The sequence below is a fragment of the Lissotriton vulgaris genome, chromosome 5, assembly GCF_964263255.1.
Source record: "Lissotriton vulgaris chromosome 5, aLisVul1.2, whole genome shotgun sequence".
Classification (NCBI taxonomy): Eukaryota; Metazoa; Chordata; class Amphibia; order Caudata; family Salamandridae; genus Lissotriton; species Lissotriton vulgaris.
In genome coordinates, this window is record NC_141693.1 from 732,937,495 (window position 1) to 732,960,864 (window position 23,370).

The following is a 23,370-nucleotide window of genomic DNA, read 5'->3' on the forward strand; positions in this document are numbered from 1 at the left end:
TGAGTGCTATTTCTGTTCTGTGGTTGGGCCTGAATTCGAACCGGTGGATAGGCTGATGTAAAGCATGCTGGTTGATAATGCATTTAAAGCAACTCAGCATGTTGTATGAAGTGGTGCGCGACATTTTGTGCGTACAGGCAGGATTCTTATTAGGAAAAGAACAAATCCTAATAGAACAGAATGTTGTAGACTGAAGCTTTAACTGGCAGTGTCTGTCAGAACATTTTGTACATAGCCTTTGTTTACCATAAACAACGTATACCACTAGGGGACTTTCCATTTTAGTGCCCTTGTGTTTTATTCCCCAAGCACAAAACACATTTTGCGTAAGGGTCACAGTATTGCACCTGTTAAAGTACAAACCTCCGGGTATTTTAACAAGTGTGATAATTATTGTATCCCCATAGATTCCCTTGCAATCGAGTTATAAGTAGGTGATCTTTGAGCTCATACTTCTATAAATACTTCAGTATTGTTATTTGTAGTTGATGCTCTGTTCCATCCAAATATCCCAAGATTGGTGGCATTACTTCATTGGATTGACACACCTTTTTAGATCTGAAATGCTTTCACTTTGCCACTTGGATTTTTAGAGAACATTTTCTCCGTTGGAAAACCAAATGTGAGAGTTGTGTTTTCAGGTGTCTCCTCTTTGCATGTGGAGCGATAGTCCATCAACCCTGACTGCTTTCTGGCACACAACACAGCTGTCTTGTTGAAAATCACCTAATTTGGGCTTTGGGAGGGTTTACCTGGACTTCGAGTCTACCTTTTGCTTACAATTGGTTGGTTTATTGTCACTGTTATTTACTTTCTTTTGATTCAGTGGCTTTCCATATTGCAGCTTATCAGTCTTGCGTTTGTCCCTCTCCTGGAGCATATCTTCTTCTCTGAATGGCTGGCTTTTATACTTTCCGCTGCTGACTTTCAGTGAACTATTTATTTTCTTTTAGCTTAAACACTTCATGAGAGTGCATGTGTTTCCCAGCTGTGTACTTTGACTGTTTCTCTCCAGCCCTGTGCATCATATTGTTCTCTCTCACATGTGTGCTTCTTTCCACCTGTGCTTCATATCGCTCACTCTTGCCAGTGTGCTTATTTACCTTATCACTCATGTTCCGCTCATCCATGTGTGCTTCCCTGTCCTATGTTGCTCTCTCACCTCTGTGCTTCTGTTCAGCCATACTCACTACATGCTGCTCTCTCTCTCTTCCGTTGCCACCTGCCTGTTTGCATCCCAACCCCCTCGTCGTGCTTCCCTTACTCTCTGTCTTGCTTCCCTCAGCCCTCCATGTAACCTCCTCACTGAAAAAAGGTGCCTAAACATTTTTTAGGCTCATGCATGTGCTCTCCTACAAAATGAAGTGGCTGTGGCACCTCGGTCTTCCTCTTTTTTTCTTTAGCCTTCTTGCACAACATATGCGATGCTGTACAGCATTACTAAAAACCATTTTCAAAGCCAATAGGTCCCAGAGACAAAACCCGTTGGCTTTTTCATTGATTGCCTTCTCTTTTCCTTCTAAGCTCAGTTCTTGAGGTTGTGTGCACTTGCATTAGAAAAAATGCAAGTATAATTCAGTTGGTTAATGCACTATTGTCTATCTGCCGATAAAAGGTTTAGTTCTTGGCAAGGTCACTCGGCCTTGCATTCTTCCAAAGGGTATCACATGAGTATCTTTAACTAGTTTTATAACACTGGATATTCAGGTACAAAGAGAAAATCTAATTTTTAGGTTTTGACTAGCAAATGCATGCGTAGTACGCATGCGCTAGGAAAAATCCTATGATCTGTATGTGGAGTCGGGTAACAGCCCCCTCCTCCCATTGGCTAGCTCCATAAATGGAGGCTAGCCATTGGGAGAAGGCTCTGTCCGTCAATCTCGGACCAGATTCGGGGGCGTTCCCGAGAATTTTTGGCTTTTGGCTACGTCAGCCGAAAGCCTGTTCTCGGGAACGCCCCCGAATCTGGTCCGGCATTGAAGGCACCCGGAAGAAGTCCAGGTGAGTGCTTGCTTTTTTTTTTTGCTTTTTACCGCTGCCTCGGCTCCCGTTCCCGCCCCCCTACCGCTGCCTCGCTCTCTGTGTCTCCCCGGCCCCGTTCCTGCCCCCCTACCGCTGCCTCTGCTCCCGTTCCCGCCCCCCTACCGCTGCCTCGCTCTCTGTGTCTCCCCGGCCCCGTTCCCGCCCCCCTACCGCTGGTTTGTGACAAATCTCTTTCAGCGCTCCCATATGCCGCACGCCACGGCTCTCCCGGGCCAAATGTTTCACGTTAAAGTTCTCTCTCCCAGTCTGATAATAAAAATGCACGCCTGCACACTAGAGCGCTCCTAGTCTGAAACTGTACCACAGTTTATCCCGAAACAGTTTTGCACGTGAGAATTCTCACCACCCAGGCGCTCCCCTTGGAGGTCTCCCCGTCCGATCCCTGCAGACCAGCGCTCGCCCAGCCCTGATGCGCCGCTTAAGAGTTCCAGTCCCGGCCCAGCTGTTGCGCGTGGGATTTCTCCCAGCCCGGATATTGCACGGCAGAACTGCCCCACTTCCATGTGTTTCAAGTCGGAGATATCGGCCCTGCCCGGATGCTGCCCGTTAAAGCTCTCCCAGATCGGTGTATTGCACATGAGAGCGAACCCGCCCGCCCAGCATACGCCTTGCTTCTCCCCCACGACGGTATGTTGCCTGGTAGAAACTCTCACAGCTCCGAGCGCTACGTGTCAGAAATGCAGAAACATATAGTGCTTGCAGTCCGACGTGCATAAACATAGAGCGCTCTTAAAGCACGCAACAGAAGCCCGGGGCTAGCTTCTGCGCAGGAATATATGGAGCCCCTGCTCCAGCCGAGCTCGCAGACCGAGACCCCGACACGTAAAGCTCATTAGCATTCAGATGTAGCAAATACAAAGCCCCTGGTCCCATGAATAAAACAGAGCTCTCCGCCCGAGACGGACCAGCCCCACCCCGCCCCTCCCAGTTGTAAATCAAAAGGAGCTGCTGGGCACTGGAATGAAGCTCGCAAGACGGTTTCTATCCCCGGCCGTGGCGGGAGCGCTCTATGCGGACTCCATCGGTCTCAGATGCTCCTCAATAGAGCGCTCCTAGAAGCGGCACATCCTGTATCCGAGGTGTCTCAGCTCCAGGCAGCACAATAGAGCTCTCTTATGAGATATTTCGAGATAAACCGCTCTAGGCAACAGAAAAGAACACCCCAGCCCACTTGAGCCCAAGATGTCCCCGCAGGCTGCTCTTCCTGACACCTCTCCCGTGCAGCACGCGTCCAGCTCGAGAGACCCTCACTGCGGGGGACCTCCCCCTCCCTGAGATGCCCACAGTGGGCGAGCTCCCTCCCCCGAGAAGATGCCCACCGTGGGGTCCTTTTTCCTCTCTCTTGTCACAGTGGGGGCCCTCTCCCTCCATTGAGATGGCCACTGCGGGGGAGCCTTCCCCCTAAAATGCCCGCACTGGGGGAGCTCTTCCTCCCACAGATGCCCGCACTGGGGGCCCTCTCCCTCCCCTGAGATGCACACTGTGGGGAAGCCCTTCCTCCTAGGATGCCCGCACTGGGGGAGCTCTTCCTCCCTGAGGTGCCCTAAGTGTGTGTGTGTGTGTGGTGGGAGCGGGGGTGAGGGCTCTTCCAGTCAGATATGGCCCTAGAGGAGTGTTCTGGGCGCTGAAAACATATCTTCCCCCTGTGAGTGCGCCTACGACCACAAGTACCAGCTCTGGAGCCCTCTTCCAGCCCCAGATGTTCCCTGCGGAGCGCTCTCTTTAAAAGTAAGCCCCCTCCCTATGCTGGACGCATCTCACCCAGATGCCCCCACCGGAGCAGTATTCCAGCCTGAGCTACCCTAAAGAGCGCCTTTCCAATGTAGGGGCTTCTCGGGTCCGAAGACCTGCCAGTGTTGCGCTGTCCTAGCCTGCGATGGTCCGGTGGGGCTCCCTTTTCAATTCCCCACAGTGGAACCCTCCTCCGGTCCGTGTAAACCTGCGATAACCCCAGTGGAGCGCTCTTCCAGTCCGAGTTCCCTGTGTGGGGCGCCTTTCAGTTCTCCTACCCCAAGAAGAGCCTGCTTCTAGTCCGGATGCCCACACCCGAGATACTGCTGCGGGAGCGCTCTATGTCCCGTTGGCTTGAGCAGGCTTCTTCCCCGGAGCGCTCTATGCCCCCGTTGAGCAGGCTTCTTCCCAGGAGTGCTCTATGCCCCAGTTGAGCAGGCTTCTTCCAGGAGCGCTCTATGCCCCTGTTGAGCAGGCTTCTTCCCAGGAGTGCTCTATGCCCCCGTTGAACAGGCCTCTCCCAGGAGCGCTCTATGCCCCCGTTGAGCAGGCTTCTCCTCAGGAGCGCTCTATGCCCCCGTTGAGCAGGCTTCTCCTCAGGAGCGCTCTATGCCCCCGTTGAACAGGCCTCTTCCCAGGAGCGCTCTATGCCCCAGTCGAGCAGGCTTCTTCCCAGGAGCGCTCCATGCCCCTGTTGAGCAGTTCTTTCTCCGCATAGATGCCAACATTTTAGGACAGGGATGTGGGAGATTTAAAATAAAAAATCGGGAGAATGAAAATTACCCATTGACTTCTATTGTAGAGGATGCAATTTCAGGCGGGAGACAGCTAAAATAAAGCAATTTGTGGCTTGAAAAATCGGTAGTCTCCTGCCTGAATCGGGTCTATTGGCATGTATGTCTCCGTGTGACTGTCTGTCGCTCCTCAAGGGTCCGCTACCTCCTATTTCTGCCTCGAGCTGCAGGTGCCTCTGCTGTTTCAAAGTAAGGGGCTGCTTCCCCCCCACGCCCCCGCTGCCTCCAGTTGGCCCCGGCAGAAGCACCTGTGGTGCTGCCCCCGTCTCTGCCCTCAGCTGCCCCCGGCGCTGCTCTCTCACAGCTCGGCCAGCGCCGCGTCTGGGCTCCGGCTCGGGGTGCTCTGCCTTCCCTGTGCTCAGGCGGAGGGCGGTTTAAGGAAAGCAAAACAAGTGATGGGTCGACTTCATGAAATAATGTCAGCCACCAGTAATCGTGTGCCCCTGTTGCCTGCGTGTGCCTCCGTGTGCCCCTGTTGCCTGCGTGTGCCTCCGTGTGCCCCTGTTGCCTGCTTGTACCTCCGCGTGCCCCTGTTGCCTGCTTGTACCTCCGTGTGCCCCTGTTGCCTGCTTGTGCCTCTGTGTGCCCCTGTTGCCTGCTTGTGCCTCTGTGTGCCCCTGTTGCCTGCTTGTGCCTCTGTGTGCCCCTGTTGCCTGCTTGTGCCTCCGTGTGCCCCTGTTGCCTGCTTGTGCCTCCGTTTTCGTGCCCCTGTTGCCTGCTTGTGCCTCCGTGTGCCCCTGTTGCCTGCTTGTGCCTCCGTGTGCCCCTGTTGCCTGCTTGTGCCTCTGTGTGCCCCGTTGCCTGCTTGTGCCTCCGTGTGCCCCTGTTGCCTGCTTGTGCCTCCGTGTGCCCCTGTTGCCTGCTTGTGCCCCTGTTGCCTGCTTGTGCCTCCGTGTGCCCCTGTTGCCTGCTTGTGCTATGTGGGTGTGTGTGGAGGGCTCTGTGTGGCTGTGTGTGTGGGAAGCTTTGTGTGGCTGTGTGTGTGGGAAGCTTTGTGTGGCTGTGTGTGTAGGAAGCTTTGTGTGGCTGTGTGTGGGGGGGGGCTTTGTGTGGCTGTGTGTGTGGGGGCTCTGTGTGGCTGTGTGTGTGGGGGGCTCTGTGTGTGGGGGGGGCTCTGTGTGTTTGTGTGTGTCATTTGCGAGAGATAAAGCTAGTGGCATTGTAAATGACAATGCCATTTATTTATGTTAAAAAAAAAACATAAATAAAAATAATGTCAAGAGCAATGCCAATAGCTCTAACTTTAACAAAGGCAAAACCATTGCATTGTAAATGCTTGTTCTAGTAAGCTAACAAAACAAGAAAATGTGTGGATCATGCGCTGAACAAAACAAGCTACACAATACCATAAAAAATATAGTTGCAATGAATTCAGAGTGCAGTGGGTATCAATTAGAGACGAAAGATAACAAAGATACATAAAAAAACAATATACAAACTAATATGTCAGTATAAACATTTTATAAAATACAAAAGCATATAGGTTTAAAAACATCTCTTACTAGAAATACAATACTGTTAGTTCTTATGGATACAGTTTGTACAGCACAAGAAAACTACAAAAAAGTTGACACAGCTTTTCAGTGAGATGTAACTCCTTCACCTTCTTCAGGACAGAGTTTTCTAAAAACAATCTAAATAAAATTTCAATATATCGAGATCGAGGATTATCCTTACCCAGAAGACGTTTGTTGGAGCAGGGAGGCTGCAAAATTTGTAACGGATTTTACTCTTATTGTTTTACTATTGCCAAGTAACCTGACCAGTATAGTATTGTTAATTATGGAAAACTGTGCTACTTAACAAATATAGCCAAAGTCATGGCACACTGTTTATGCCAAGTACTGACCAGTTTTTAAATGGTCCTAATTTTAACACTACTTACTTCACTTTAATCGGTGGCTCCAACTAACACAAATTATAAGGATTATTTACTGATACAAAGGTTATTCCTTTTTTAAATCGTACTGATGAGAATACTCCTTCCGTCTCCAGCGAGTGATATATAAAAATCTTGATGTATTGAAATTGTATTCATATTGTTTTTAGAAAACTTTGTCCTGAAGAAGGTGAAGGAGTTGCATCTCACCAAAACGCTGCGTCGACTTTTTTTGTAGTTTCCTTGTGATGTATAAACTGTATCCATAAGAACCAACTATATTGTATTTCTAGCATGAGATGTTTATATTATTGGAGGCAAATCTGCCTTTAATGAAACCAGCCTGGTCGGGCTTAACGAGGTGGGGGGCAACATCTTCCAAACGAAACAAAATGTTACAATTATAGTTGATTAATGAAATAGGCTGATCATTTTTACAGAGAGTAGGGTCTTTATCTGGCTTAGGAATAATAACAATAAGAACATCCAAAAAAGATCCATTGGCTTTAGAGTTGAGCAAAAAAGAATTAACAGTTCTAATAATTTAGGAGCACAAATAGAGGAGAAGGAGTAAAGAAGTTCAACAGAAAAGCCATCTCACCCAGGAGCTTTGGCCTTCTTCAAAGACTTAATAGCATCAATAACTTCCTGAAGAGTAACATCTTTTTCAAGAGTTAAGAGAGTATCAGGAATGGAATGAGGATTAGGGAGGTTATTTAAAAAAGTTTTAATATCACACTCCGAAGGAGTTTGGTCCTCTGTATATAGAAGTTCATTATAGGATTGAACATTTTTAATTATATCAGATTCAGAAGACATTATAGTGTGGGCAATATGCTTCTGTTCCGACTTGATTTTTAAATAATTAGCCAACATTTTACCAGCTTTATTTTGGCCACCATGGTATTTAGATTTGATTTTGAGGAGGATGTTGCAAGCATCAATCATAGCAATCTTTTTCAAGGCAGATTTGGCTTTGTCAGTTCCAGTAAGTTAGCGGAGGATTTGGAAGTGAAGTAAGTATGTTCAAGAACTTTAATATGTTGGAGAGCAGAGGTATTTGGAATCCAGCATCTTTTTCTTTTTAGCAGAATAGGTAGTAGTAAAGGCCCTAAAGGAAGCCTTAAAAAATCCCAGTTATTGTGGACAGTGGTGTCTTTAGGGTGATTGAATTGAAAATATTAATTAATAAAGGAGGTCGCTTCCATAATAAAAGCTTGGTCTGATGGCAAGGTATTATCAAATCGCCAACATCCCTGTTTAGAGGTATTAAGAGACATATCAAAGGAAAACTAAACAAGGGCATGAGAATAAATAAAAATATAGACCCAATTTCTGATGATTGAATAGAGGGGAATAAGGATTTGAGATATAGTATGGTATACATTGGAGAAGAATATAAAATTATATACATCTGGGTTACAAGTTTTCCAAACATCAAAGAATGGACGTGAGGCAATGGCAGATTGAAATGCTTTATGAGATTTATCAGGTTTACATTTGAAATTAGATTTCCTATCTGTAAACTGATCCAGCCATTCATTAAAATCACTGGCAACAATAATATTAGGGTTAGAGATAGAGGATAGCTTTAATTTAACACAGTGCCAATATTCAGGATCAGAATTAACCGGACCATATATATTAAAGAAAGTAATATGGTTTTGATGTATAATAGCATCCACCAAAACTCATCGTCCATTCAAGTCACATTCAGTTGATAATATCTGAATATTCAATGAATTATGGCATAAAATGGCAACACCATCCTTTACGATTAATAGCAGGAGATAAAAATAACCTGACCCAAGCCATTGACGTTTAAGTGATTCAACATCATTACAATGCGTTTCCTGCAAAAAAGCAACATGTGTGTTAAGCTTAGGCAAGTGAGAAAGAACCTCTTGACATTTGACTGGATGACCCAGACCATGGACATTCCACGAGACATTAAACATGCTGTGATGTGAGGGTTAGGCTACGGAAATAATTACAACAGGCTGAATCAAAAAATAGAGTAAGAAAAACTATGCGAGGAGTTAAGAGTATATAGCAACATCAAACATTAGCTGACTTGTAATATTCATAATTTTTTTTTTTAATTCAGCCGGATCATCGAAAGAACGTGAGCCACATTCATGAGTGATTTTACAGAGGCAAGGATGAAGAATACCATAACGAATGTTCAGTTCTCTCATCCGGGGTCGAAGGGCTAGGAATTCTTTGTGATGAGCATTAGCTGTGTTTGAAATATCTAGAGAGATGAATATGTGATGCCCATACCAGATGACGTTTTCCTTAGCAATTTTCAAAACGCGCAACAAGTCAGTGAACTCCTGAAAGAGCATTAGGATACCAAGTGGTTTAGTGGAGTAGGGTTGAAGACTGCCTAGGCGATCTGCACGTTGACTGTTAAGAGAGGGTGTAGATTGAAGACCAGAAGATCTGGTAAAAACTTTTTAAAGAAGATCAGAAGGTCAGGACCCTCAATATTCTCAGGAAGACCGTAAATGCGAAGATTTTTCCTTCTGTTTCAATTTTCAAGGTCCTCAATGTGTAATTCGAGATTTTTTTATTTCTTGTTCCAACATAGGCATTTTGGTAATCATATCCTGAAGATTACCAACATGTTGCTCTAATTCAGACATTTTATTCTCAATGACAATCCAACGGTCTTCAATTTTCTGCAATTTTTCCTTAGTTGCACACATAAAAAGTTTAAGGCCTCGTATCTCATCCAAAATAGTGTCCAAAACTGAATTATGGGATGACCGAATTGGAGAGGGAATGTTATTTTTTGCTCTCTTTGGTTTTGTATCTAAAGAAAGTTGTTTAGAAGTGATATGTGAGTTACTAGCCATCTTGACATAATGAATTGAACGCTGCGTAAACTCATGAAAGGATCGAATCCTGCCATTGCACAAAAAGGATGGTTTGAATAGCTGAAGAGGAGTGAAAAATTCAGTATGAAATGAAATATACGAAAATATCAACACATATTATATACTTATTTTCAATCTTCATATGCAGATTACTGCGTGAAGATTACATTAGAGACTCAATGTACATATGTCAAAAAGTAGTGAAAGATTACATTTGGGCCAATTCTAGTATAAAAAGTCCCTCCTAAGGAGACGTAGTTGAAGAGAAGTATTGGTTGTCCAGTAAAAGCCTAAGGAGGCTGAATAATAAATTGATCATATGAGTGAGTAGTAAATCACCACTATGTCGCCAGAAGCTGAGAAAGGCACTCCAAACAATTGGCAATAATGCACAGAGATACAGTTATAAAGTAACTCCTGAGGAAGCAAGCCGACTGCGACGCGAGCGGCTTAATAGCAAAATTGCCTCTCGTGTGTGAGGAGAAAATCACCGCCGTGGCGTTGGGAGCTTTGAGCGCATACCTGCGTGAAACCTTGGCGAAGAAAGGTTGCCGCGACATCCAGGAGTGAGAAACCTCAGTGGGAGAAGAAAGGCATGGCAGGAAAAGGCTAATAAAGAAGACAAAGCTCCGTTTTCGTAACGGAGCTCAGTGGTACGCCGCCATCTTGCCTCGGTGCGGAAGTCAAGTCCCCTTGGTATTTTGCAATTATATGGTTACGTACTGTGCAGCTCTTATCTACATAAACATTTTTTTAAGAATGATCGTGATTATTATAAACAACTTGACAGATAAAGTTAGTTATATTTCATCACACTTCCCTAACTTGATTATCGTTTTCCTACCCAATATGTCTGTAATTGGTTTTGATTGTAAGAAATTGGGGTAGTTGAGTGGGGACTGAGAACCCACTTCAATTAATAATCTACATTTTTGTCAATGTTGACCACTAAAGTTACTAAATAACATGTACTCAACCCTCTGGTAGATTGACACAAAGCAGTTAGGCTCAACCAAGATACAGTGTGTAGAGTATGTTTGCAGTACTCAAACAGTAATAAAGTGAAAATACAAGTAAAATCCGGTACCAATATGGAAAAATATAGAATATTTTAATAAATAAAATGACACCAAAATGGCACAAATCCAATAAGTAGAACAGGAGATATGAATTTTTAAACTTTGAATTAAAAATTGCACCACAAAGCGTCAGCTGTGTTTATGTGGTCGTGCTAGGTTGGGTCAAACTCAAAAGTTAAGACCGACCGCGATGGAGCCTGTGCCAGAGAGAGGGACCGATCTCCTCCCAATGGAAAGTTTACATTTTGAACTTAGAAACTGTTATTGGGAAAACATGGTCATTGGCAGTGCAAACTACAAGCTGGAACCGAAGTGGGCCTCGATGACGGTGGGTTGCCGAAGAGCGAGGTCCCGGTGCACTCATCCGTAAAGGTGGGAAAGATCTGAGCAGGCATTGTCCATACCCAGGAAGGCCTCGGCATCAGTTCTGACGAAGCCCTTTATTTTGTCTTTTCTGGATGGGAGAAACCAGCAAGATGAGGTCGACCGGTGATTTGACTTCGACTGAAGTCCTGGTCTCCGTCAGTTCTCCAGGCAAAAAGTTGGCAAAAGGTTTCTAAGTCCTACTTCTTCCAGTTTGGGGAATAGAAGAAGAACACTCTTACATCAGCCTAGGGTCTAGATCCTGGGGAGCACCACTTAGAAATTAAGAAAGTAGTGGCCAGTAGAAGGGTCCAGAGCAGGTTGGAACTGGTCAGCTGGACAGTTGAAGAGCGAGAATCCTCTGGAAACTTGCTGTGTCCGTGTAGCTCAAACAGGAGGTCAGCCGACTTCTGAGGTCCTGGGTTCAAGGCAAGCAGGACCTGTCTTCCTTCAGGTTTCAGACAAAAGAGCAATCCCTCTTCTGATCTTCAGAAGTCCAGAAATGTTCTTAAGAGGTCTGTGAGGTCCACTTTTATGCCTAGTGCCAGCATGGTGGTAGAGGGCAAGTCTTTGTCCACCTCTTTAACCAGGTCTGGTCAGTTATCCTACTCCCACTGGGTTTGGTGCAAACCTGACTGGAGAGACAAATGGGAGGCAGACCTAGTGGCCTGCTCCATCCGCCAGTGACAAGGCAGGCATCCGCTGAAGCTACTGAAGAGGCTAGGCAAAGCCCCCATATCCCCCACCAAACACCCATTGCCCTTTGTCATTGTGCAGGAGCTATACACATCTCTCCACAGGGGAGCCTTCAGGTATCAAGAGAGAGCTAGACACTGGTAGGAAAGTCTTTTGGATGTAGACAGGAAAATGCCAAATTTCTAAAAGTGTAATTCCCGAAATTTTATTATAAAATCTGACTTGATCATTAAGTTGGATTTTAACTTTGTATTATAATGAGTCCTTGACCTTTTTTCTCGGTATTCCCAAACTAAATCTAGAATTTATTAAAGGCAATGGTGTAAAACCATGGGAGAGCCAACCTTGCTACAGCGAAAATTGCGGGAGAATTTTAAACTGCCAGTACATAAAACATTAATTATGCATGTCCTCCTTTTCAAATACCATGGAACCCTGTGGGCTTTTAAGGCCTACTCTAGGAGTAACATGTATTAACAAGCATTTGCAATGCAGTAGGTCTCGCATTTACGTGAGTTTGAGCTATTGACATTGTAAATGACCATGCCTTTTATTTTAGTTTTTGTTTTTAAAACATAAATAAAAGGCATTGTCCTTTACAATGCCAATAGCTTAAACTCGCGTACATGCGAGACCTATTGCATTGCAAATGCTTATTCAAGAAGCGTCTTCCTGAAAACATTACAGAGAAGGCCCCCTGCTTCTTCGGGGGTGGTTTAGCCCAGCTGTTGTTCTCTCAGTTCTGTGCAATTCTAGAATGGGTGTCATCACTCCTTCTTTGATGACCCTCTCACCCGACACTCACCCCAGCTCCATTTTGTGCCAATTCTGACAGAACCTGGATGTACATCGCCCCCTCCCCTCTAGTATGTGCCCTGTTGCCAGGCAGATAATCCCGCTGCTCTCTGGGCTGGCGTGTTTTGAGAGTTTTGAAAGACCTTTCCCCTAATTCCTCCGAGCGAAAAACAAGCGCAGGGAGCAGAAATGCAAGCAAGGGGGGCAAGTAAGCCAGCACTGACACAGGCAGGAGAAAAATAGGCAAAAGAAAAAACAAGCATTGGTTTGGGACAAGGAAAACATTCAGTGGCGTAGTGTCTCTGGTAGAGGCAGCGTGGAAACTCCATGGGGAGCACAAACGTAGCCATTTCTGCTGGACCTCGGAGAAACATGGCGGTGTCATGGTGTGGTCCACTTTCTTGCTGGAGCTCGCTTTTTACCATGGGTATCTGCCCTCTAGTGTGAGCGAGTCAGCACCAGAGCCTTCCCTTTCCCTCCTCTAGCAGCGCAGCCGCCGCCAAGCCCGCCCTCCCCGATTTTCCTCTTCCTCATCTCTCCGGCCCCCACCCTTACTCCCTACAGTACCCGATCCCCCGTCCCTTTGTCCTTCAATTCCATCCGACGGAATCTAGCTGCCCTCTGTGAGCCTGTCTGCCTTAATAGACACTCCCTCCCCCGTCCCGGTGACCGCCCTCACCTCCCTACCCGTCCAGCCCGCCTCCCTCCCTTCTTCCTTCCCTACGATCTCTCTTTTGTTTCTCTCAGTTTCACGCAGAAACTTTCTGGAAATCTTTCCCGTCTGCCCTTGCGATTCCAACATGGAGGAACTAACTGTGGAAGTGCGTGGCTCAAACAGAGCCTACTACAAGGTACTCTGGCTGGTGGCGGGAGCTGGGGAGGGGGCCCACAGCACGGCCTTAGCCCACACCGAGGTCTGGCAGCTCCCGGCAGGCCTCGTGCTCTCCCACGGCCCCCTCGGATCCATTGGGAGGTCAGGGCTTGGCCCTGGGGGATCCTCATGACCTTCACTTAGTGACCCTGACCCTCAAGCGCCCCTCCTCGCCCCCTTTGGCCTGTTGTGTTTACACCAGCGGCCTTCCGTGTGCAGGGGCTGGCACTCAGCGTAGCTGCTCGCTGCAGCCGCCGCTTTGTTTTGTTTTATGTGTGTGTGTGCTTGGGATTCCCCATGTGTCCTCGTGAGGAAGTTTTGGGATGTAAAGTGTGCACTTTCCCATACAGGCCATGCTTGTGTGGGGGGGAAACACTGCGATCGAAGGGGTTTAGAGAGGTCTCCCATGTGTTGTCTGATCACCTGAAATCAGAGCCTTGTGTTCTGTTGCTAGTCATGCAGGTGATTCACGGAGTAAGCACGTCATTCTAGCCGCACACATTGCTAGATAAGATTGACCCATCAAACCCACCTTGTCCGTTTTCGTAACACAATGGGAATTACATTAGAATCGCATACAGGATGCATGTGTGATTCAGACATGGAAGTCACGCAGTATCATGTATTCTCCTTTTTTCAAAACCATGAAGGTCCAGCTAATGATGATGTTGGTGCTGTTTTACTGTTTTGGACTTCCAATCGAGAAGCTCCCAACCCCAAATCTTGTGAATGAGATTCACCATGTCTGTTGTGCACTTAAAAAGACACCCCAAGAATGCACTTTGGAGGCGGCTCTATCGACAAGGCGCGACAGCTGTATCCTGTCAGTCTGGCCTGGATTGTCTGTTATGCCAGACATTCAGGAGGCCATGTGTGTGTGACTCTGTGTGCGTGTGTGTGGCTCTGTGTGCCTCTGTGTGTGTGGCTCTCTGTGTGTCTGTGTCTGTGTGTGGCTCTTTGTGTGTGGCTCTTTGTCTGTGTGTGGCTCTTTGTCTGTGTGTGGCCCTGTGTCTGTGTGTGGCCCTGTGTCTGTGTGTGGCCCTGTGTCTGTGTGTGGCCCTGTGTCTGTGTGTGGCCCTGTGTCTGTGTGTGGCCCTGTGTCTGTGTGTGTGTGTGGCTCTGTGTCTGTGTGTGTGTGTGTGTGTGTGTGGGGGGGGGGGGCTCTGTGTGTGTGGGCTCTGTGTGTGTGAGCTCTGTGTGTGTGAGCTCTGTGTGTGGGTGTGTGTGTGTGTGTGTGTGTGTGGGCTCTGTGTTTGTGTGTGTGGCTCTGTGTGTGTGTGTGTGTGTGTGTGGCTCTCTGTGTGTGTGTGTGTGGCTCTGTGTGTGTGTGCCCACAAGGATGGTAACACGTGTATGCGTGTGTGTGTGTGTTTGTGTGTGTGGTTCTGTGTTTGTGTGTGTGGCTCTGTGTGTGTGTGTGTGGCTCTGTGTGTGTGTGTGGCTCTGTGTGTGTGTGTGTGTGTGTGTGTGTGTGTGGCTCTGTGTCTGTCTGGCGCTCTGTGTCTGTCTGGCTCTGTGTGTCTGTCTGGCTCTGTGTGTGTGTCTGGCTCTGTGTGTGTGGCTCTGTGTGTGTGGCTCTGTGTCTGTGTGTGGCTCTGTGTCTGTGTGTGGCTCTGTGTCTGTGTGTGGCTCTGTGTGTGTGTGGCTATGTGTGTGTGGGCTGTGTGTGTGTGTGTGTGTGTGTGTGTGTGGCTCTGTGTCTGTCTGGCTCTGTGTGTGTGTCTGGCTGTGTGTGTGCCTGGCTCTGTGTGTGTGTGTGTGTGTGTGTGTGGCTCTGTGTGTGTGTGTGGCTCTATGTGTATGTGTGTGTGGCTCTGTGTGTTTGTGTGACTCTGTGTGTGACTCTGTGTGTGACTGTGTGTGTGTGTGTTTTTGTGACTGTGTGTGGCTCTGTGTGTGTGTGTGTGTGTGTGGCTCGCTGTGTGTTTGTGTGGCTCTCTGTGTGTGTGGCTCTGTGTGTGTGTGGGGGGGGGGCTCTGTGTGTGTGTGTGGGGGGGGGCTCTGTGTGTGTGTGTGTGGGGGGCTCTGTGTGTGGGGGGGGCTCTGTGTGTGGGGGGCTCTATGTGTGTGTGGCTCTGTGTGTGTGTGTTGGGCTCTGTGTGTGTGGCTTTGTGTGTGTGGGGGGGCTCTGTTTCTGCTAATACTCTCTACTACTCTCTAATGCTCACCTATTGCCATTGTAAATGATAATACCATTTATTTATGTTTAAAAAAAAAAAAATGCCATTTTCAATGCCAATAGCTCTAACGTTAACAAAGACGAGACCATTGCATTGTAAATGCTTGTCTTTTATTTTGGTGTGGGCCTCCTCGATATCGACCACTATTTGGTGCCATGTCCATCCTCTAATAACATCAAATGTACACACCCCAGAAACCCTCGGGTATGGTCACCACCTTCAGATTTTTTCTCCACTGCTGGGCCTGGACGCACTATCGAGAACTCGGTTGAAGAAGCAGGAAAATCGAGTTTTTTAGCAGGACGTTGGTCGAAAACGGTGAAGACTTGAAGAAACTATTGGAATTGTTGAGAAGATATGGAGACAAACTTAGCCTTAGGCGTTTTTCACGTAAGAATGCATCGATTGGACTGTTGAAGAAGAAGAGGGGTGTGGATCTTTAAAATGTTGCCCAAAATGCCAACATAAGTTTTCTAAAGAAAACAATCACGAGATGTGCAGTCTTTGTTTGCCGAGTTATCACAGAGCAGAGAGCTGTGACGGTTGGTCTGAATTCCAACCTAAGACCTTGAAGGGATGAGAAAACAATGGTGCAATCCCAGCACAAGGCTGCATCGATGAAGGACCTTGGGTTGTCCAGCGTAGAGGAGACACACAAAGCAACCGAGATGTCACAAAGGGAAGACAGGTATGCCGAGAATATCCACAAATGACTGCACTCTGCAAAAAACACCAGGCAACACACCAGGCACGTACTGGGGCTGAGCCAAAGCATTCGTACTCAAGACCCTCAAAGAGTGCCCCAACGACAAAACCATTGGTAATGGAGGACACACTTTACCAACCACCTGGGTCGATGTATAGAGGTACTGCTGGCGAAAAACCCTCTGAACCGGCCTGAACTTCGAAGCGCAATCATCAGCACAGGAGGTAGAAGATTCGACGAGAAGAGACCTGGACATCGAAGAGGAGACCATCAATGCTCCACAGCAAACAAAATGCCCTCAATGTCAAAACAAAAAAGCATGGTCAAAATGGGGTGTTTGATAAAAAGAAATAGGAGTTTGATATTTCCATGAAGGATTACGAAATTGCAAAGAAAATTAAATATGAAAAGTAAGAAGAAGAGGAGCTTGGAGCACCTTCAACGTCAGTGCCCCAAGAGGAAAAATAAGGTCTTCTAATGATAGAAAGCGTAGCATTGGAAGTCCAGCACCTCACCATTGAAACAACAGAGATGAGGTGACAGGACATGGGCACCTACTCCCCAGAGGAAGGGTAGAGTCATGCCCTTCGAGACCCTCCCTCCAACATGATTGGCAGTGTACAGCACCCTCATTTAAAAAGCGACTAATACCTATGGGATACAGTTGAAGGAAGAGCAAACTGAATCATGCTTTCTTCTAAAGACACTGTTGCTTTCACAACGAAAAAATCACTCCTACCAATGCTACCTTGTGTGTTAAACCAAAAACGTCAGGTTTTCAAGGAACCAGTGGTGGGTAATGCAGTAACACCCAGAACAAAGAAAAAATGCAAGCCTTCATCAACGGACCCAGTTTATATAAAGGCGAATGCAGTAGTGGACTCCATCGTTGCTACGACCTGTAAATGACCCAGTGCACTCACAGCAATTGGGCCACCACCTCACAAGGAGAGCAAAATGATAGGGTACAAAATGGAGAGATCAGTCCCAACGCAATAGAGCTTTGAAAATTCAAACACCCTGTTTATCAGGTACAGCCACGAAACATGAGGAGATAGAAGAACACATAGAGCACCTCCCAGAGGAGCATACGAAGGGATCACATAATGCCATCCGAGAAGGCAAAACTATTGCATATTTGTAATCTGCTTTAGATGCAACAGACAGAGCAAGCAGACTGCTCTGCTCAGGAACCTCTCTTAGAAGACATGCTGGCTGGAGTGTCAGGCTTTAAGTCCCAAGTACAGGCAGCAGTGGGCAGGATGCTGTTCAGGTGTGAAAGCCTCTTTTGGAACTGCAGTAGATGAATCATCACAAAGCATGAAGACACTGACAAATGCAAAAGTAATGGGCACACTGCAGTCTAGAGGAACATTCAGGTGCAGTTTTGCCCCTAGGTGAATAATCCAGGGAAGAGGAGGGTCAAAACTAGTTACCACAAATGTAAGCTTAACACCGCAAGCTACTTCACAATGCGCACCGGCGCTCTGGAAGTTTCTAGGCAGAACAAGGCAACCTCCCTTTCGAGGAGGGGTTCCTGTGAGGGGTTGGTCTCTAGAGCGAGCGACTTCACCAAAAGCAAGCTCTTGCACACAACCGTAGTAGGAGGTGGAATCTGAGGTTTTCTAAATAGATTGGAGTGCTATTACCTCCTATCAATGGACATTAAACATTATAAAACATAGACATTGCATAGATCTAATACAACATCCACCAAACATCAGTCCAAAGACAAAAAGCTAGAGCAAGGAAGAGAAGCTGCGTTTACAGCAAAAAGGCAAGTATCTACAGACACAGGCAATAGAAAGGGTTCCAAGGAAAAAAATACACCACTGAGTGTACTCAACCTATTTCCTGGTGCTTAAAACTGACAAGACACTCAGGCCAATCCTAGACCTGCGGAACATGAACAAGTTCATAAAGACTCAGAGTTAAAATGGCAAAACTCCAAGAGGTTATTATCCCACGACTACAGAATAGGGACTATTTAGTTACCCTGGACCTCAAAGAGGCATACTTGCACAAACCCATGAACACAGGACAAAAGACGTTACTGAGGATTATTGTAGATTAGGTACCTTACCAATTCAAAGTACTTCCTCTTTGAAATAAAGTCTGCACCGAACATTTTCACTAAAGAGTCTAGCAATAGTGGCAGTACACTTGAAGAGACAGTACATCCATTTATACCCTTATCTAGACAATTTATTAATAAAAGCAGAAATATTCACACAGTTCAAAGGTAGCATTACCACAGTGATGGACAGGCTTCATGAGCTGGGGATGTCCTTGAACATAGAAAAATCATCCCGACTCCACAGAAGGAAAAGATTTTTCTGGTAGCGAGACTAAATTAAAGGGAAACCAAAGCTTATCCAGTAGAAAAAAGGATTTTGTTAATAACTAAGTAGGCTCTCCGTTATCAGATGGGGCAAGCTCTGAAAGTGAGGACAGTGAGGAACCCAATGGGCGTTATGGATTCTTGGGTCCCAATACCTCCCTCCAGGTTACACATGAGACCACTCCAGGAGTGGCTGCAATGTCAGTGGTCACAGGCAACCAGGAGTATGGGAAGATCTAGTGATTGAAAGTGCACAAGGAAATTCAGTTGTGGCGTATAGAAAATATCACACTAAGTATTCAAACACACAACTCCTTCTGTAACCATTACGATAGATGCGTCCCACACGGGGTGGAGGGCTCACAAGGCATAACTGAAAGTCAGGGGGGTATGAAGCCCAAGAGTTGCAGTAAAGTACATAAATGTGTTGGATCTGAAGACAATATTTTTAGCCATGAAGGCACTCCAAACGCAGATAGAAAGGAGAACAGTTCTGATCCAAACTGACCACACAACCACAATGTTTTACGTCAACAAACGCAGAGACCCATTCACATCAATTATACCCAACTTCCACACAAGATATGGAAATGTGCCGTACAGAGAATGATTACCCTTATGGCCATTCACCTGCCAAGGATTCAAAAGAAACAGGCAGACAAGCTAAGCAGCGAGGCAGCAAGAGATAATACAAAATATTTTCAAAGTATGGCGCAAACCACATGTAGGTCTCTTTGCAGCCCCAGAGAACACAAAATGCCAAAGCTTCCAGATACCCACACCACCATTGTCTGGAGAATGCCCTGTCGATAGATTGGTTGGGGAAATTTGAATATGCGTTTCCATCAATCTCATTGATTCGCTAATACTGGACAGAAGCAAAGAATATGAGGCAACGCTAATTCTGATAGCCCAGCAATGGGCTAGACAGACATGGTATTCAGACCTTGTGCAAACGGCACTGGGAAGCGTGGTGAGACTACCAGCCCATCTGTACCAGCTCACCTGTGCATCTCCTAGAATAGATTACCCTCAGCCTAGCCGCGAGACCCCTGAAGACATTGATATTGGAGATGCGATCGCCACAGAGGGCAATAGTAGTCCATAAAGAATTTAGAAGTGCAACCTTAAAAGGTGTTTCACAGCAAAATGGAGCAGGCTCATTCACGGGTGCAGTAGATTTATGCACAAAGAAAAATGAGCAAAAGTAACTACCATTGTTACCCACATACCTTATAGATGAGGGACTATCTTATGCTGCACTGAGGGTATATCTGTCAACCATAGTGAAATATTCAAAAGGTGCAAAAACAAAAAGCAAAAACAGTTGATGGACAGAATGCAGAACAATGTCATACATTCACCCCAGTACAGAGATCTGGGCCTGAATCCATCGTTTTTTTTGTCACCATGCCATTCCAATTTGAACCCAGCCATATGCAAATCAGTCTTGACCCTGTGCCCCATGGGAACAGTCCAGCCCGAACTGCCAAGCCAGGTCCTCCCTGGACTGGAAACAAGCATCCTAGGACCGGATTCTGCCTTTCAGCCCTCATCAGCCAGGATAGCTTGATTCCAGTGGCATGGAGAGCACAGGACTCACGTCTGAGCATACCCGTCCCACTCGGGGTGACAAATGCAAAAACAACAGTTCATGGACAGAATGCAGAACAATGTCATACAATCACTCCAGTACAGAGATCTGGGCCTAGGATGCTTGATTCCGGTCCAGAGAAGACATGACTTGGCAGTTCGGGCTGGACTGTTCCCATGAGGCACAGGGTCAAGGCTGATTTGCATATGGCCAAGTCTGAACTGGGGTGGTGTGGTGAGCAAAAAAACGATGTATTTAGGCCCAGATCTCTGTACTAGGGTGAATGTATGACATTGTTCTGCATTCTGTCCATCAACTGTGGTTTTTGCAATATTCAAAAGGTGTCACATGAAGAAGTTTCTTCAGTACACCGTTGATCAAATGGTTTCTGGAAGGGGTGAAAAAGAATAGCCCCACCAAGAACAGCATCCACACCATTAGGAAACTTAAATCTGGTACTCGTACAGTTAATGAAAACACCCTATAAATCCATGAGCAAGGCAGAAATCAAATACTTAATGCTTATGACTGCCTTCCTCATAGCCATCACATCCTTACAGAGAGTGAGTGAGTTGTAAGAGATTTATTTAGAAATACAGAAGGAATGAATGCTGAAGATGGCTGATGCAAAATTTCTGCACAAAGTGATCTCACACTTTCATATTAGTCAGCCTATACAGCCCCCAACTTTTTTCTCTGCAAAATGGAAACGCAAGCAGAAAGGACACTTTGTTCATTGTATGTTAGAAGAGCAGTGATGTACGACTTATAAGGAACAAAATGATACAGAAAGGAGACCCTTTCCCCATCTGCTTTGAAGCAGTTAGCAAAAGTTCACCGGTAACCAAGGGAACTATTGCCAGAGAGAAAATCCAAACAAGACAAATATGCTACATGAAAGAATGAGTAGCTTTGCAAGAAAAACCTAGAACACACTTAATGGAAGAAAGGAGTGATACTCACCTTCACTGCCAGTGTATCGGTTCATGACATTTTTTAAGGCAGACACATGGGTATGTGTGCACACGTTCACCAAGCTCTACTTTGTCAACGTTCAAGCTAACGAGGAAGTGCAAGTCAGACAGCAAGTACCTAAACATCTATTTGCAAACACAAACTCTTTTCAGCCAAACCTCCTGTATGAAGAGAACACACTCACAAAATCTGTGAAGAGCATGTAGATCGAGAAAATATTCATGATTTTAAATTAAATGGTTACTTTCCTGTAGCTATAGTTCTGCAGCTTGTAATCATTTTCTGTATTCACATTCGACCCTCCCAACTTCCTGAGAAATGAGGGGATTTATAAAATAAATTGAGAGCGCCTGCTGATTATCTGGGAAGCCAAACAACACTAGCAAGTCTCAAGGGGGGAAAAATCATCAGAAGATGGCGAGCACATGCAGGGGCTTCTGGCCGTACGTCTGACCTTTTGAAAGATGGACATGGCACCAAAGGATGGTTGGCCTAAGCAATGCCCACATGCAAAAAAAAAACGAGAGAGAGAAGATGGACTATTCGCGAGCCAAGCACTAGACGGCAGACAGATACACAGCATGTGAATCCAGAAAATTCTTCAAGTTGCAAAACTATACCTACTGTTAAATAACCACTTTGTTAGCAAATATTGCAAACCAAAAGACTGTGAAATATTGTACAAGGGAAAAGTCTTCAACTGCTCGTAAGGATGACCAGTAATTTTAGCACGCAAATGCCATAGGCGACTTGGCGCTGAGTCTACACGTAGAATAACAGATGATCAAGAAGATGCCATTTGAACCAGATGTCTTAAAGCTGATCGAATGTTTGAGAAAATAACCAAATTTTAAGATGTTTCCTAAAACGATATACTCTGGGTTGACCACTACACAGGTAAGACAGATTGTTCCAGAGTTGTGCAGTAGTATGGATGAAGCTCCTGCCACCCCACTTTTTTCTTCTGACTTTCGGTACATTAACAGCTTAGAATTTGCCGAGTACAAGTTTCTTCTGGGGGAGTACCAAGTGAACTTTTTCTCAAGTATGCTGGGCCGTCACCATACAGGGTCTTGTGTGCCGTGCATAAGGCTTTAAAATCACTATCTTTCTGACCAGGAGCCAGGGAAGCTCTGATAAAGCCTTAAAGACTGGCTTTAACGTAGGAATTTTTTTAATAAGCAAGCTGCCGCATTCTATAGACATTGATGTTTCTTTAAAAGGCGTTGATAAATGCCTAAATATAGCGCATAACAGTAGTCCAACATAGACAAAACTAAGGCAATAACCACTGATATTTGAAGATCATAAGGAATGAATGGAAGAACTTTCCTTAAGGTGCGCAACTTGAAAAGGCAGGCAGATGCAAGTTTGTTGATTTGAGCATCAAAAGTCAAGCTAGGGTCTAATATTATTCCTAAGTTCATAACTGAGGCTACCAGGTTTGGAGGTGCACCAAGTGATTGTGGCCACCAAGTTTGATCCCAAACAATCTTGTCCTTACCAAATAAGAGGAGCTCAGTTTTGTCTGAGTTCAGCATTAGGCTATTATTGTTCATCCATTCTTCAATTGCACCTATGCAGTTATTGAAACGAGTTTCAGTTTTGTCAATCTCATTTAAGGTAGACCCCACGATTTGTGTGTCATCTGCGTAGGATACTGGAGTAAAAGCAAATGTGCTAATCAGTCTTTTCTAGGGAGCCACGTAGACATTACACAATGTTTGATTCAGCCATGGAACCTGAGGAATGCCGCAAGGTAGTGAAAAGGACTTAGAAACCGGGTACTCAGGGGCGACTGATTGCTCTCTATTAGTGAGGAAAGAGTGAAACAGTTCAAGGGCAACACCTCCGATACCTATATCTGCCAAGCGCTCAATCATAATCTCATGATTCACGGTTTCAAAGGCCCCCGATGGGTCCAACAGGATCATTGCTGCCTTCCCACCATGGTATAAAATCGCTCTGTGGCTACAACTAGAGCTGATTCGGTGCCATGATTTGGTTTAAAGCTAAATGGTGCTGGGTCTAGGATTCGGTTCTCCTCCAAAGATTTGGAAAGAGCAGTGTTCATCTGCTTCTCAATAATTTTTGCTAGAAAGGTAGGTGGGATATGAGGCGATAATTATTGCCCTCTTTTAAATCCAACAATGATTTTTTCAGTAGAGGAAGGATGGCGGCCTTTTTAACTCCGTAGGGAAGAAGACGGATTCCATAATTGTTTGTGAGGGGGGAAGCAACAGTCTCTGCAATATCTAGAATGATTTTTGGAGGACAGATTCGAGGGAGCCCCAGACATTATTTTTCATTTTTTGGAGACTTATGTAGCGTGAACTCGACCCGAAGGTATCAGAGCACGTTACTTGAGCACCAGTTGGGTTACAGAAGGACACATTAATTTTGTTAGGCATGGGGAAATTAAGTGATTTGCCCAGAATCAC

General features: G+C 45.8%; 1 protein-coding gene across 1 annotated transcript in view; it reads left to right on the forward strand.

The window, feature by feature from the left end:
* The window catches only part of DNAJC11 (DnaJ heat shock protein family (Hsp40) member C11), a 788,848-nt gene that overhangs the window by 183,035 nt on the left and 582,443 nt on the right, over nt 1-23,370 (forward strand). The window lies entirely within an intron of this gene.